Here is an 11,628-nt window from a genome sequence, read left to right as displayed (position 1 = left end):
GTCATATGTCATATGTTTGTCGTTGTTTCCAAAACACTTAGAACGGTTTCATAATCGTCAATAATGTAGTTTTTACGCTGAAAAAAGCCTCTTTAATTTTATGAGGCTTACGCTTACAAATCGTTTTAAACTAAGATACTCTGAAAAAGGCACGAAGTGATGCCGAAACGTCGTCGAAGTTTTAATTTTTGTTCTAAAAATAAATAGAGTTGAATTGATAGCTTTAATTTATTATTATTTTGCCGTGGCCGTAAGACAAAAGAAATAATTTTTCTACAATTCATTATTGCATTGTCGGTCGAAGAATGGTTTGATTTGGTGTTTCCAAATCTTTACATCATAAAATATAATCGTCAGGAGAAAGAAACTACAAGAAAAAGAAATATAAATCCAAGGTAAATAAATGACTAATAAGAATATTATATCAGGGTGACCGTAAAACTTAATTTTTGAAATTCCCATCTTTTTCTCAAAATCTTAATTTTGTAATATTTTGAATATCGAGTCTTTCATAAGCAGAATAACACCATATATTTGATGAAAATATCATTACTTTGAAGATAACAAATTGGAATTATAGTAAATTGAATATTTTCAGGTCTTAAAATTAACTTTTGAAAAGAAATATAACAATTTTACAAGCTTGATTTTAATTGTCAAAAGGGGAAGCGGACTTTGGGAAAGTTTGTGTGTCTAATACGAACGCTGACATATCTACTTGTCCTGACACTTAGCATTATCTACATGTCCCACTATTTAGCATTATATACTTATATTACACAGACATTTCTTTCCCTCTTTTCCCTATTAAGAAACCACGTACACAATAAATTACGAAAAAAAGTATAAATAATTTTAAAAGCTGAAACCCATCTCATTCACAGTTTTATTCTTTCCCATCCTCGCTTTAGTGCTATAGCCAATTAACTTCCAAGTGATTTACTTTTGATAATAAACTGAATTGCTCTCAGACCCCAAAATGAGTTCATAAATCACTTGAATTCGCATTTCAGGATATTTTCGCAGAAAGTCGATTTTCTTCTGCAAACGTTTATGGGTTAAGTTTCCTGATTTATAAAAACAGATGCTCCAGAACGATCTAAAGAGCGAGTGAGCTACTTGTACCCTCTCCTGGTACCTCCTTATTTCCACGGTAATATCGAAAGTTTCTTGCAAGTTCCATTTGAGGTTTCCTGATAAGGGAGGGAAGAGGATTAGATGAGAGAAGAGGACGTGCTTCCAAAGACAAAATGAGAGAGAAAGGGGTGAAAGGGTTGTGAAGCTTCTCAGTGACCTCTCGCAGGCTCGGCACGCACAAGTATCTCCTTTCGAGATTACCATTTTGACGGACGCGAAAGAGGAGAGAGATAGAGAAGCCCCAAGTTTCGGATAACATCCTCATGTGCCGAATACATTTCCTGTATACATGATTATTTGATAAAGCAAGGCCACAAAACGACTCATTACCGACAGCGGCGTTATCCAATTAGGAAACTTGTACCTTAGTTTAGAGGTCTGTATCCCGTTTTCACGGATGCTTGCATTTTCGGGAAGATAAATTCAGAGAATTTTAATTCCCAGTTGAATTCTAGAGTTAAAAAGGTTTTCAGTTTTCAGATGTAACAGTATAAACTGCTCTTAATAAGGGGGTGGGAATGTCAAAATCACTTATCATTTCGTGAATGTCATAATGAAATTAAGGTTAATTTAACGGTTATCATTTAGTAAAATGAAGCTCTAATGCCTAGTATTACATACTGTAAGATATGTAAAATCCACTGAACCGAGATTAAAATAGTAATGCATTATATAGTAATACATTACTGAAAGATTGGTACATGCTACCGATTCGATTGGTTTGCTTAGCTCGCCCCCTAAAGTCGTAACAACGCAACCTATCCACGCGTACCACTGGCTGAATTCACGGCGCAATCGGCAATGGATGGATTGCATCGCCTAAAAAACATTCCTTTTTTGACATTTCTGAGACAGTCGTCACAGTACACCATATTCCCATTAGACAAGGAAGGGATTTTATAAAAAATAACAACATTTTGGATGACACAACTTCTTCACAGATCACATACACTTGGGTGTTTATTGGAGCAGAACGTAATTTTTAAGAATTTTGTAGGATTTACGATGATTTGAAGCTCGATTTTAAGGTATTTCTTGAGAAGTGAGAAAAAATTAAATGATATAAAATTTCAAAAAACTTATAGCCATTCCAGATATCTCTAGGTATTTCAAGGTATTTTAACAAATTTTACTAGATTTAAAGATTTGCATTTAATTTCCAAGGTTATCAAAGATTTCTACAGGTTTGATCGGATATTTTTCAGAGCATTTTAATCAATAAGTTTAATTTAATTTATATTTAAGCAATCTCAAAGGTTTTCTACTTATTTTAATAGATTTTTACGAATTTCAAAGATTTCAAGAGTTATGAAACAATTAGAGAACCTTCAAAGGATCTTAAAGATTTTATATTATTTTAAAAGATTCAAAAACTCAATAGATTTAAAAATTGTTAAGGGACTCGAAGGAATTATATAGAGTTTCTAAAAATTTTACAGTATTGAAAACAATTTCACCAGATTTAAGGGATTTCATATGCCTTCCAAGTATTTATTATAATTTTAATTCAATTTACGTTCAAGGGATTTCAAATTATTTTTACAGATTTCTAACTATTTCAAACATTTTCAAAGGATTTTCAATTATTGTAGTGAATTCAAAAATATTAACAAAGATATCAAGGGATTTAAACATTAATTCATTCAAAATTGTTTTATTATTTATTTCAATGCTGATCATCATTTATTCATTTAATGTATATTGATTCATATAATTAATTTGATGTAATCACGAAAAATTTTCCTATAATATTTTTTCGTAAGGCCACTTTGCAATTTTGCATGAACATCGCTTTCGTTTCTTTCTTAGATTTCAGTTATTTGTGTTATTTAATGTATTTTTTGGAGTTATTAGAGGTTATATACAAAAAGTTAAATATCTAAGAGCAACATTAAGGGCCATAGGCCAGGAGTTGCAGATTACAACGATATTAAAATTGTCTCTGAGTGTATATTACTAATTTGTAAATCTGAAAAGCAAACTAGGTCCCCAAACTGAATATCTATCCTTGTCCACCAATCGTAATCTAAACGATTTGCACATGCAATTAGTATTAACCTTGTTTGTATAAGCTATTATCGTATTTCTCATTCAGTCTGTTTTATGAGTGGTTTACGCATCGCGTTACAGCTCGATTAGCGAATTGAATTATCAATCGTAGGGGGGCGAGAATAACCAGCAATTTGGGTGCACGTTTCGTACGAATTAAGGGTTGATTTTCGTGTTACAAGCGAAGGGTTGAAGGAAGTGAGAGGGTGCGTCTTGAGAAGGCTTCCGGGGTCAGACTTTGCAGAAAATGCCTTCAGAAGGACGACCACAGATTTAACCATGAACGGAATATGGAGCATTTGGTCACGGGCCACCTCCTCCGGACAAAGTGGAAAAAAATGGCGACACGTGCTTCTGTCCTCTCATTTTCCTCTCTCCTCCTTAGATCCTAAATTCTGCCCAACCTACTCCACTTTCACCATTACGTTCATTTTCTCTCGTACTCTCATAAGAATTGAGAATCGATATCGAGGAACGGAGTTTCTGCAACTTTACTCCAGGTCTCCTACTTGAGAGGGTGGTAGCAAACCCTGGGTAGCTTCCAGGATTCAGGATATTTATGTGACAGCAGCTGTAACACCACGCAAGGCCACCCGCTCTGGCTGGCTGCTTCGAATTCTAAAGCCTTTGCGTTCTTGATCGTACGCCACCTTCAAGGAAGTTTCGAACCTGGGGGAAGTTGTTTATTACGTTTTTGGTGTATAAAATATATTTGGGGTTCAGAGCTATTATAACGTAACCCCTCTGTCTACGCTCAATGTAACTTTTTCAAAACAATCATTCAGTCGGTTGATTTAACTAAAATGGACAGGGTGAATATCAAAAATCTAATAATTCCTAGACGTTTTCGGATTACTCCATCATAATTTAAATTAAAAAATTAAAATTCTAAATTTTGATTTTTTAAAGAACTTTGAAAAGATACAAATTTACCCATTTATGTCCAGATTTTTAGCAAATTTTAATATTCAATAGTTATTTATGATACAAGGCCCCAAAGTTACACTTAGGGGCCGAGTGTTACATACGAGTACTTTTTTCATCCAAACCGGTTGATCATAAGTGCAAATAGGTTGCAGAGAGCCTTGATCTAAAAAGACACCCAAGTACCCTAAGCAACCTAAATAAATACTTTAAATATCCTAAATATCCTGAGTAAAAATGTTACGGCCTTCGCTAAAAAGTGGTATTTTAGGTATCGTTCGCAGCATCTAAAATCGCACTTATGATGACGATGTGATAAAAACAAAATTATTTCATTTGATGATAGTCTGAAAAATTCAAACATATTTTTAAATAAATAATTTTAATAATTAGTGAAAGAAAATTTAAATTTGATAAAACCTTAAGTTGAAATATGTTTTCACAAGAATCGTTAATAATAGTGGTTCTTGTTAACATTTCTAATATTTTTGTGACTAGCAGTCATTCATCCAATAGCTTAAAACATTTCCAGTGCAAAAAAGAAATTTTTATGCAAAACGGCCAGCATTTTTAATTTGTTTATCTAATTTGTTTATACAAATTTAAATTGTTATATTTGATAAAATATGAATAAATATTTATTATTTTCAAGATTACCTGAAGTCCTTCTGGCAATTAAACGAAATTATAATGTGAAAAAATGTCAAATTTTAATATTTTGCCATAAGAATTGTTTATAACAATAGTTATTATAAACTTTTTCCTTAGTATTGTAATTAAATGCGATTCCTACATTAATATGAAGCACTTTTAGCAAAAAAATTTTTTTACCGATAATAAGACTATTCGTAAATTTATACATAAAATTTGTTTATAAGAAATAAATGGAGTAATAAACAAATTATTTGTATTTTATGAGTTCCTAAACATACGTTTCCTGTTTCGTCTACGTCGTTGTTCCTGGGTACTGCTGAAAATAGGAAGTATTCAAAACTACAACAGGATTTAGCCATTTTTGCATATTTGACCTTCATTTGACCTTGTTATGATCTTTACGAAATGACCATTTTCCGCCTTTTCAGATCCGTTGTCAAAATAACGGTTTCTATTTAGAAAAATCATTTTGACCTCTAAATGACCTTGAAAATCGAATACAAGGTCAACATCATTGGTATATTCGCCTAATACCCTTCGCCCCCTGCAACTTTTGCCTAAAGCGTTTTGATGTATCTAACCTCTGTTTCAAGATATATCACATTATAGATTAAAATAGTCTACGAAATGCAGTACATAAACGAGTTTTTCAGAATTTTCTGAGAATTTTAGCTTTCTATAACTTGTTTTAGAGATAGAGGCTTCACACTATGATTAAACATCATTTTTCTATTAATTAAACCCAATAAAATCTCTAATGTACGTTCAGTTTTTTCTCTAGCTTATTCTACCCATAATCCAGGAAACTTGAAAATCTGGTACTTCTAGATCTCATAGCTCGGAAACTAATCATAGAATCTTGTAATACCACAGGAAACTTTTGTTCGGCATGTCGGAATTGCGAATTCAAAGTCTCAAATAAACGTTAAAGGATTTTCAATCGTGTTCATTAAAAATTGCATCATTTTGTGTTGCATCAAGTCATACATAAAGTGACTATGTCAGTTTTTTAACTAAAGATTAAAAAATTTCCGGATCAAAAAATAAATTCACTGCGCTTTTCCGATTTTCCGGTTATCCCACAAGACAGAGTAATAATAAGAAAACCAAACGCTAATGAGCGCGCGAATTAAAAATGTAGCCCAAATGTTCGGACATAGTTTAGCGGGAAGGCGTATGTTTTGAAAAGTTTTAATTGGTGATTTGTTAGAGATAAATTTGAATCACGAATAAACGAATAACCAAAATCCTCTCACGGCTCTCTCAGGCATTCCACTCAAGTCGAGGCGACCCTCTTTACAATTCACCGTACGTCCTTCCTATAAACTATATCCGGAAAAATGGCGATAAATTTCTGAAACACAGTTTGGTATCCTTACGATTACTTCATGCTAATAAATATGATTTTTTATTTTACTTTTCCGGCCACTGGTTTGAAGTTGAACTTCTTGACCTCCCAAACATTTCGCAGACTTTATTGGATAATATCAGGGTAGGTTTTAACGAAGTGGTGAGCGACTTGATCGTGACCCGAAAAGCTTACGGTCCCCTAATATAATCGCGATGCTTGACAGTGGATTCGACTGAAATGGCCCTGGTAATATTAATCTTCGATTAAGGTCTTATCGTGTTGCAAGAGCTCTTTCAAGCCAAGGGTGCGGAAAATTCGGTCGTGCGAAAAACTAGGCCTTATCTCAGGCGATTTGACTTTCGCACGAACATTTTCAGGCTTTCTCTCCTTCAGGTATAACCATAATCAGAATAATACGCATCCGAAAAACGAGAGCTTAAAGACTTATAGAAAGAACTTATCCGATCTCGTGAATAGGCGAAGAAGGGTTTCATCGTTAGAAAAGGAAAATAAAGATAACGAGAGAAAATCGGTAGCTTGCAATAGGATCGGATATCTTTAATTCATGATATTCTTTCCTGATCGAACCCTAGAAAATACAATGCAAAATTTTCTTTAGCTTTTGTTTTTTTCTGGTATTCTTCTAGGCCTCATTATTTGTTGAATGATTCGAATAACATTGAGGAAATAAATTTCAGTTATTTAGAGGCTAATCCTCAAATAACAAACATAGAAAGTTTGCTAATACAAATGATAAAAGTTTGCGAGATTAAAAGTTCGAAAATGGCTCGAAGGTATGTATAAGCTCTCAGTAACTACAAAGTGTAAGAAATAATAAAACCTAAAATATTAGTTTACTCTCAGAAAGCACGAATCTTGATATAAATAATGAGAATAAATCTTCGAAATAGGTTGAGCCGTATCTGAACCCTCAAATTACGAGTCTCTACTATATGCTTCGAGAACGAGAAACACAGTCTCGCAGTCGATGCAAGAGGGGTCAAAAGTAATTTTTTCAAGATAACAAACCTATTTCGAAACGGTGGATTAGAAGTAATTCTCCCTCCAATATATAATATTGATGCAGAGCCATTTTTGTGAAATGCACTTTCCAACGAAATTAGGAGGACAATATAACTTGTGATCTACGACAGACAATGAGGAAACTTTATTTTGATTTAAGTTTAATCGAATACCTTATCTCATTTAATTTTTTAGTTATAATCCAATATCACTAAGGGAACTTCATAGCTTCTGAGCAGGCGTCCCAAACTGCAATGTATTTTACACAAAGTTTCGGGCAGATAGTTAAAAATCTTATCACTGAGGTGCTACATTCGCCACATACCCGAACAAACTTTGTGTCATTCATTTTTTTAAAGCTGTCAAAAAGGTTATAAACTATTAAAAATAATCAACACATATATTTTTTGGTCGTGTGGAGAGGAGGAAGTGCATATTATAAAGTCAGAAAAATTTTAAAAAATGCCCATATAAAACTGAAGTACCCAAAAAGTTCAAAATATGTCCCGTTTCATTAGGACCTTTTTAGAAAAAAAGTAACAGAAAAAGTGATGTTGAAATAGGACTAAAGTATTAAAAAGGATAAAAATATGTGCTCTTGCATCAGAACCTTTTAGAACAAACGTATCGGAAAGGTTCCATTGAATTTTTTTCGTAATTTTTACAAGTGCTTTTACTTTGTCATACCCCCTACCCCTGAACGTATCACATATTTTGTAAATGACCCCTTAGAAGGAAAGGAGGATATGATTACGGATAGGGATAGGGGAATAGAAAGCGGTATACATCGTGGAGGTGGATATTTAGGGGAGGTTTTAGAAGATATAGAAGGGGCAGATAGAGGAGTGGTGAAAAAGAATGAGGGGTGGTATGAGGTACGGGTACACACGGAAAAATAGCCCCTAGTTCTCATGACTAGATAAAATGTAGTCGAGAAAACAAGAGCTATAAGCACAAGAAAATCTGGCTGCTTAACTATAATCTTCGCTACTATGACGTGATTATTAGTCACGTGTCTCATATTTTGAAATCCTAGTAGACTACTTGCAACTAGTAGACGTAGTTAAAATGTCCTTAACTTTGAACGCCTTCAACGTAATGAATGGCAGATAAGAATATTTGAAATTGTCTTTGAATCTAATTTTTTATTCCTCTCAAAAATCTTCACCATACTGCTATTTTAATTTTCTCTGGATTGCCTCGTGAATCTATCGATGATCGACATTCCAACCGCAACAAAGAGAAAGATTCTATGCTTTTGAGGAAAAGCCAAAAAAGCTCTAGAATTACAGGACATCAAATCATTTATCTTCTTCGAAATAACTGTGCTCAATAGTTTTTGGAACTAAACTTTTTGAAATGCGTTAGATTAATTGAATATTCTTATTGATTAAACATTTCATTGTGAATTATTCTAATTTTACACCATAAAGTCCTTTTTTAAAAGAAAAAATTATTGTTCACTAATTAACTTAGCAAAATGCAGTACATAATAGATTCGTCGATGCAACGTTCAAAATCTGGTCATTTTAACCATAAAACCTAGTGGCAACAATCAACGCATAGTTGCTGCGACTAGATTTTCTCATTCCAATGGCCACTTCGTAAGGGCCGTAACGGGTAAGCCATTTCTGGATACAACTATAAAAAGTAGAAGGACCTTTTTAACTATGCACGGTACGTTCCCAGTACCATAAATTTCTCTCAGTGTAGAGGGGGCACCGAGAGAAGGCATAAAGGGGAATTTCTGAGGTCTATCAAGCTAGCACCTCCACAAACGAAATTCCCAAATTTCTTAATGTCAGAATTTTTGGTTTTTTTTTGGGCTTTTTTTGGCTGTATTGCCGATTTTTGGGCTCCGCTACATTTTGTGAAAATTCAAATTTTGAGTGGAGGTGCTGACTTGAATCAAGCCAGCACCTCCACTATATAAAAATTGTAAGATAAAAAAAAATCAAACACGTGAGAATTTTGGGCTTTTTTGAGTTCTTAAACGCACCAACATCAATTTCCAAAAACCACCCCTGAAAAATATAAGACCACCCCTATGTAAAAAAAATTCGGAAAAAACAAAGAACACCAGAATTTTGGGCTTATTTTGGGCTCTAAAATGCATGAAAAAAATTAAAAAACTACCCACATTTTAAAAAAACCACCCCCTTGCAAAAAATAAAATTGGCAAAATCCAAAATGCAATAGATTTTTGACTTATTTTAGAGTCTCCCATGCACTTAACACTATATTATAAACACCACCCCTGTGTAAAAAAACGTCAACCTAATAATAAAAACTTGAACCTTAGTATTGGCATTCTTGAACAGCCCAAAAATCAGAGACTCCATTTAAACCGTAAAATTCGAAAAATATCAAAAACTATAGTAACACTGTAATATTCCAAAAAAGATTAGTTTGCACAAAATTATGTTTGATTGTTAAAAAGGGACTGTTTTTGAACGTCAAGTTTTGGGGACCAAAAGTCGGAGAAGGTATTTTTAATAATAATAATTTTTCAATAATATTAATTTTTGACAAAGTCATATATACATGATAGAGAAGGGTTGATTTTATAAGTTAAGATTTGAAGCCCAAAAATTGGAGTGGATATTTTCGTGGAGCCCAAAAATCAGAGACTACTTTAAGACTAGAAAATTCTCAAAAATATTATTTTTTGACAAAGTCATATATACGTGGTAGAGAAGGGTTGATTTTATACGTTAAGGGTTGAAGCCCAAAAATCGGATTGGATATTTTGGAGAAGCCCAAAAATCAGAGACTACATTGACACTAGAAAATTCCCAAAAATATTATTTGTTGACAAAGTCATATATACATGACAGAGAAGGGTTGATTTTATACGTTAAGGGTTGAAGCCTAAAAATCGGAGTGGATATTTTCGAGGAGCCCAAAAATCAGGGACTACATTAACACTAGAAAATTCTCAAAAATATTAGTTTTTGACAAAGTCGTATATACGCGGTAGAGAAGGGTTGATTTTATAAGCTAAGGGTTGAAGCCCCTAGTGTCAGTAGAGACTTTGATTTTTGGGCTCCTCGAAAATACTTACTCTGATTTTAATGCTTCAACCCTTAACGTATAAAATCAACCCTTCTCTACCACGTATATATGACTTTCTCAACAAATAATATTTTTGAGAATTTTCTAGTGTTAATGTAGTCTTTGATTTTTGAGCTCCTCAAAAAAACCCACTCTGATTTTTGGGCTTGAATCCTTAACGTAAAAAATCAACCCTTCTCTACCACGTATGTATGACTTTGTCAAAAAATAATATTTTTGAGAATTTTCTAGTGTCGATGTAGTATTCGATTTTTGGGGTCCTCGAAAATACCCACTCTAATTTTTGGGTTTTAACCCTTAACGCACAAAATCAACCCTTCTCTACCACGTATATACGACTTTGTCAAAAAATAATATTTTTGAGAATTTTCTAGTGTTAATGTAGTCTCTGATTTTTGGGCTCCTCGAAAATATCCACTCCGATTTTAGGGCTTTAACCCTTAACGTATAAAATCAACCCTTCTCTACCACATACATATGACCTTGTCAAAAATTAATACTTTTGAGAATTTTACAGTGTCAGTAGAATCTCTGATTTTTTGGGCTCCTCGAAAGTACCCACTCTGATTTTTGGGCTTCAACCTTTAACGTATAAAATCAACCCTTCTCTACCACGTATATATGACTTTGTCAAAAAATATTTTTTTTGAGAATTTTCTAGTTTTAAAGCAGTCTCTGATTTTTGGGCTCCTCGAAAATATCCACTCCGATTTTTGGGGTTTAACCCTTAATGTATAAAATCAACCCTTCTCTACCACATATATATGACTGTCAAAAAATAATTTTTTTTTTTTAGAATTTTCTAGTGTAGATAGACCTGAATTTCTGATATACCGTCGGCTAGATCTTTCTTTAAGGGGGCTTCCACAAACCACGAGGCCCATTTTTTAGTTGTTTTACCCCAATCACAACCCCCTTAAACAAACCATGTGGTTTATGAAACGCCTTTAAGGCCATGTGACGAATGGGTCACGTGCCCAGATTCCTACCTTACCGCCACTTTTTTTATTTCCCAACTTATTTTCACACGAAGCGCCACGAAAAGTTGAAAATTTGAGATAATAAATAAGAAGCACTAAGAAAGGTTGGTCTGGTCCTAAACTTTAATAATTATGAAAAAAGCAAACAAAGTCATTTACAACAAACTTTTTTCATAATTATACAAATTTAGTACCAGACCCACTATTCTTAATGCTTCTTCTTTAATATCCCAAATTTTCAACTCGATCTTACGCTTCGTGTGAAAAAGTTGGGAAATGAAAAAAGTGCCGGTAAGATAGGAATCTGATCACGTGACCCACTTATCACATGGCTTTAATATAGCCGTAGAGAGATCTAATTTGGAAATTTATTTTTTGATATTACTAACATTGTATCAAATCGATATTATTTTTATGTTTATCCTCTGACACACA

Source organism: Belonocnema kinseyi, chromosome 9 (assembly GCF_010883055.1).
Source record: "Belonocnema kinseyi isolate 2016_QV_RU_SX_M_011 chromosome 9, B_treatae_v1, whole genome shotgun sequence".
NCBI classification, from domain to species: domain Eukaryota; kingdom Metazoa; phylum Arthropoda; class Insecta; order Hymenoptera; family Cynipidae; genus Belonocnema; species Belonocnema kinseyi.
The sequence above is the reverse complement of the archived record's forward strand: the minus strand, read 5'-3'. Positions refer to the sequence as shown.